This window comes from Chrysochloris asiatica, unplaced genomic scaffold (assembly GCF_000296735.1).
Source record: "Chrysochloris asiatica unplaced genomic scaffold, ChrAsi1.0 scaffold00122, whole genome shotgun sequence".
Classification (NCBI taxonomy): Eukaryota; Metazoa; Chordata; class Mammalia; order Afrosoricida; family Chrysochloridae; genus Chrysochloris; species Chrysochloris asiatica.
The window spans coordinates 150261-156434 of NW_006408640.1; the positions used below are offsets into that span (position 1 = coordinate 150261).

General features: G+C 42.0%; 1 pseudogene; it reads right to left on the bottom strand.

Annotated features, from left to right (window-relative positions):
• Positions 1-5027: 5027 nt before the first annotated feature.
• LOC102830114 lies at positions 5028-5882 on the bottom strand (annotated as a pseudogene).
• Between the last annotated feature and the right edge of the window lie 292 nt (positions 5883-6174).

Genomic DNA, 6174 nt, shown 5'->3' on the forward strand with positions numbered 1-6174 from the left:
TGTTTATAGCAGCAGAAGATATATGCACACCAATGTTTATAGCAGCACTATTTACAATAGCAAAAAATGGAGACAGCCAAAGTGCCCATCGACTGAAGAATGGATAAACAAACTGTGGTACATACGCACAATGGAATATTATGCTACATTGAAGAATAACTAGGAAGCGGTAAGACACCGCATAACATGGATGAACCTTGAGGACATTATGCTGTGTGAAATTAGTCAATCACAAAAAGTGAAATACTGCATAGGACCACTACTGTAAAAGACTAAGAAAAAGTAATTATACTGAAAGGGGGTAAGGGGAAGTCTTTGTTGGTTGTTGGGAACTTGGTGATGGGTGGGGGGAAGGAGGGAGGGTGGAGTGCAGGGTGGGGATTGGACATAGAAGAGCTTGGGTGCTAGGGAGGGGGGGAATACAGAGGGAGGGTGAGGAAAGTGGAGAAATGTGGCAGATGGGAGAACAATTGGGCGTGTTAGAAAGGGCTAAATGGGACAGAGATAAAGGACGATATATGCACAGCCTTGGAACGGCAGGGCTCTGAGATGCAGGGATTGAGTCATGGTTGGAATGGGGGGGGGGTTATGTTAAGATGCTTGACTGTTTTTCGTTTGTTTGTTTTAATCTTGGTTTCACTTGCACTATAATATAGAATAGACACTAGAGAGGGAGAGAAAGGAATAGTCAGAAACACCACACTAGAAGACTTGTAAGTCCGTCTTCTGCCTATGACTGATTGGAATACCTAAATTGGGGCTACAGCATACCCAGTGAACGAGGCTTCCTGTGGAGCCTTTGCAATACATAAAACTATAGGTAGAAACCGGAACCACATCCAGATCTCCAGAGATGAGAAATCTCCACTTGAAAGGATGAGCAAACCAGCCTGGAGCGGGTAGAAGAATAAAGCATACCTCTTGAAAGGAAGCCCTGCAGGAAAAATGGAGGCAGATGGGCTGTTACTACAAGAACAAACAAATCGCTTCCCTAGAAAACATCAAGGCAAGTGGCCAGGTCCTCTCAACGCAAACCCCCTTCCAAGACTAAGACTCAATGGAAATGCACGCTCTGATTGGTGACCACACACATCACCGATGGGGGGAAGTGGGGTAAAAGCAGCAATGAAACGGCAAGCTAAGCCCTACAATGTTCAGTGGACTTCTGTGGACCCAGTTGGGGACATGGTTGGCAAACATTGTGAAGAGGCCTGGGGACTCTTGGGCCCAGAGACAGTGGTGTGGCCACGGAGGACTTGAGAGGAGTGTGGAGCTACCGGCTGACGGGAAGAGAGGACATATGTACAGGAGCACCCACACTTGCAGATGATACCCACGTGACCTGAATCGGGTGACTGGATGATTGGAGCTCAGTCAGGAGAGGAAAGAAGAGGGGAAAAAAAAAAAAAGAGTGAGCTGATACAGTCTGATGAACTTGGCTTATACTTATGGAGCAGCAACTCAAAAAAGGGAACAAATCCTCACAGCAAAAAACATTCACACACCCACACACACAGAGTGGACGGTGAAGGGCAGCTTGGACATTGGATACTGAAATGGGGAGGGGGGACTACAAAGGCAAGAAGTGACTTGCTTACAAGCTTTCAAGGGGGAACCTGGTGCTAGGGAGCATGGCAGTAGGCATAATCTCAGAAGGTACTATTCTCTCTGTCTGGGCGGAGCTGATGAAAGGAGATACAGATGGGTAACTCGTGATACTGTAGTGAATAATGCTTATCAGGATGGATTATGAGGGTTGGAAATGCAAAGGTAGAAGTTTTGTAACAAGGAAGGGAGTGATTGATTCTCCAGGATAGGAGCGGAGACCTCAGGGGCCATCAAGGGAGAAGAGTTGAGTGCGGGACCCTACCCAGAGAAACAGAAATGCCTGAGATGGAGACAGAGATGATGACGTGGAGTAATGAAATGACTGGGGCGTTTGGACCCAGAGAGGGAAAGGGACTGTGAGCTGAAAACTGGGGGGAGGAGGGGGAAGTGTAGAGAGCTGGTTTCTGGGATATACCCTTTGGGTGGTTGAGGATTCAGGGAGAGGATTGGAACCATGGCAGTGAGATGATATACGATGGAATGAATGTTAAACTAAAGTTCTCCCGTGTAAACTATCATATAATTCACAATAAAACATTAAAAAAAAGAAAGAAAGAAAATTGAAACCATTGAAATAAAAAAAATAAATAAAAGTAATCAAATGATATATTGCATTAGGCAAATCTGCTGCAAAGCAACTCTTTAAAGAGACCAGTTTGAGGACTAATGTGCAATTGATCCATGCCATGGTATTTTCAATTGCTTCATATGTATGTGAAAGTTGGAACCTGAATACGTAAGACTACAGAAGAATTGATACATTTGAATTATAGTGTTGGAGAAGAATATTAAAAGGACCATAGATTGCCAGAAGAACAAAAATATCTGTGTTAGAAATTGTTGTTGTTAAGTGCCATTGAGTTGGGTCCTACCCATAGAGACCCTATACAGGGTTTCCAAGGAGTGGCTGGTAAGCTTGAACCACTGAAATTTTCATTCAAACCAACTCTGCAGTCCAGTGCATTAGCCCACAGCACCATACCAGGACTTTGTTAGAAGAACTGCATCCAAAATATTCCTTAGAAGTCAGTATGTTGTGACTTTGTATGTCATACTTTGGAAATATTATCAAGAAAGATCAGTCTCTGGAAAAGGACATCATGGTTCGTAAACTAGAAGCTCAGCGAAAAAAAGGAAGATCCCCAACAAGATGGATTGACACAGTGGCAGCAACAATGGACTCAAATGTAACAACAATTGTGGGGATCAGTTAGTGTTTTGTTCTGTTGTTTAGAGGTCATGAGTCAGAGCACCTAACAACAGGTGACTCCAAAGGAGTCCTGGTAGTACAGTGGTTAAAGTACTTAGCTCATAACTAGAAAGTTAGGGGTTTGAGCCTACCAGCTTGTCTGTGCAGAAAGAAGTGTCAATCTGTTTCTATAATGATTTACACCCTTAGAAACATTCGTGGGGGCAATTCTATAACATCACTGTAGAGCTGTCCTAGGGGTCTCTATGAGTTGGAATCAACTCTATGTCAATGGGTATGTGGCATCAGTATCATCTACAATGTATATTGCATATTAGGGGCACACCAGTAAACCCTGTTCTCTACAGCACACACTGGAAACTCCTTGAGACCCACTTGTGCAGGGTTAATCCAGACTCAGCAAGGTCTGGACCTGAGTTCTGAGACTGAGCATCATGTCGACTGCAAACTTTTAGCAAAGATGTGCACCTCTCACAACCCCTGACTGCTTCTCCTCTGCCTGACAGGTGTCTGCTTCAACAAAGCAAAGCATTGTAGTAGAACAGACAATCTCTGTCACCAGATACACCCTTTAGTGAGCCCTAGAGGACTTTGGAGATATTATTGGCACTCCATGTCCAACTTGTCCTTGCTGCTAATCCAGTATTGCACCCTGGTTCTGAGAACTAGAATTCTGCCTTATTCCCAACTGCTTTTCATACTACTCCTGGTTTTGGTAGTTGGATCTTTATCTTGCTTTCTGTACCTAAGAATGTGTCTTGGTAACATGATTAGCCTCAATTACATCCAGACTGAAGTGCCAATAGTCATTCTAACTGTCCCAATTATCTACACTAAATTATCCATGGCCAAGTCTGACTGACCATTAATTCTTAAAATAAATCAGAGAACTATATTAATAATTTTAGAGCAGAACCAGCCTAGAGGTTATCGTCCTGCCTTTTTTCTACTTCAAAGTCTTCCCCAGTCAGCCAAATAAAGCCCAAGTCCTTATACATAAAACTGACTTCCTCTTTTATTAGTTTAAATTTGTTGTGATAAAAATAAATTATATTTGCCATTTTAGCTATCTTCCAATATACAATTCAGTATTCAATTCAATTACCTGTGCCATGTTGTACAGTGATCATCACCATTATCCCTTTCCAAAAGTTTTTTTGAATCACTCCCAAACAGACATTGAATCCCTTTAAGGCAGTAACTCCTCATTATACTTCTTCCTAGTCCCTGGTAACCACCAATCTACATTCATCTTTGCATTTGGCAAGGGTAGATATTTCATATAAATGAAATAATAGAATACTTGTCATTTTGGCCCTGGATTATTTCACTCAGTATGTTCCAAGGCTCATCCTAGTTGCATCATATATCAGAATAATGTTCCATTGTATGAATACAACACCTTTTTTTTATCCACTCATCTATTGGACACTTGGGTTATTGCCACTTTTAGGCTATTATGAATAACTGTACAGTTTACATTGATACAATTATCTGTTTGAGTCCCTGTTTTGAGTACTTGGGGATGTACACCTGGGAATAGAATTAATGGGTCATTTAGTAATTCTATGCTTATATTTTTTGAGGATCCACCAAGCTCTTTCCCACAGTGGCTGCACCATTTTACAACCCCACTAGCAGTGACTGAGGGTCCAATTTCTCCAAATCCTCACCAATGCTTGTTATCCTGACAATAGCAAAATATAAGTTTACAGCTTACATAAAATTTTATAGTTTTTATACATATATAATTTTAATATACTTTTCTTTTTCAAGTATGGTAGAAAGATTTTCTTTATTAATGATCCCAACTGTATTTTTTTAGATACAGGAGTTTTGAACTCAAATACTTAGAAGAAAACAAGTTAAGATTGCATTATCCTACAACTCATTACCAGTAACATATTGCAAACTGAAACAGCTTGAAAAAGAGGAAAGGAGAGTAAAGGGGGTGGGGGTGGGTGGGGAAGATAAAGAAAAGGAATTAAGTTGATCAAGTAGAATTAATTTCTTTTTTTATATTCTTGGGAAATGTGAAATCCTTGCAAGCACAGCTCAATTCTGCTGAATATTTTCCAAACGTGTACAAAATGGAACCCAAGCAGAGACTCCCCAAGAACCTGAAGAGGTGCAACATTAAAAGCTACGATTATCCAGTAGCAAGGGTTTCGGCCTTCAATTGCCAGTCGCCTCCTCCTGTGCCCAGGGGTTAGCAGGATGAAAACGTCTTCCTGGTGATTGTTTTCATTTCTTTTTTCTTGGCATCTGGACATGCATGGTTCAGCACCTTGAAGATGTCCAAGGTTTTTGCCCGCATCCGTATGTGAATATAGGCCTTCGAGCACTTGATATGTGGATCAGGTTGATTGTATTGTCTCGGGCACTGGTGTTAGTGTGACAAGGGAACAGCACAAAGGTGATATAGCCAATGTTGTCGCCCACACCAACATCGGTGTCTTTCAGCTCCAGAGGGGGTTCCCTGTGGCTAAAGAGGACCCGTGTGGCTGTGTGGCTGGTTCTATGTCCTTCTTTGAATTCCAATGACCACATCGTCGTCATTTTTAAACACTGTGCTGAAGACAACTGTGACTATGTCCTTTTTAGATTAAACATACATGGTCTCATCATCCTTATAATAGATAACTGCCCTGTTCTCTCCTTCCTTGCCCTCTTTTTGGAATTGGAAGTATTTTTCAAAGATAGGCAAAACAATTCATTTCAACATGCCAGCCTGATGGACAATGGACTCCCTGGAGGCAGGCAGATTTTCCAGGTCATATAGCAGAGACTTTATATACTGATCTGGATTTGCCAAAAAATTTCCACACACTCTCTTTAATAACTCATCAGGACCATGTGCCTACAGTTCCTTGTAGAATTTCAAAGAAATACTGACCATCACTTTTGTTTTGTCTCCATTAGTATTTGAAACATGATAATGGACCCCATCAAAATCTGCAAATGTTACTTCTACTGCTTCTGGTTTGTTTCCAGTGGCCACATTCTCGAACTCAAGTGCCAGTGTCTCCTCAATGATGCGGTTGTTCACCTCCAGCAGGATCATGGCGGTGGCTGGCCCCCCAAAGCGCAAACCAGCCACCACCACCTCACCTACAAGCCTGGTCCCTGCCCAGCCCCTGGCTCATTAATTTTAATGTACTTTTGATATCAATATCATTTTGATTGCAGCCACCCTAAGAGTTTTGAAAGGACATACTTTCTTCTTAAAACAATCTTATATTGAGAACAAACAAGATGGCAGATCTAGTGGAAGTGTAATAAAGAGCTCCACCAGCAACAACACAGAATACCCAACCAAGCAGGCTCAGGGGATGGTCCCAGAACTCTGAACCACA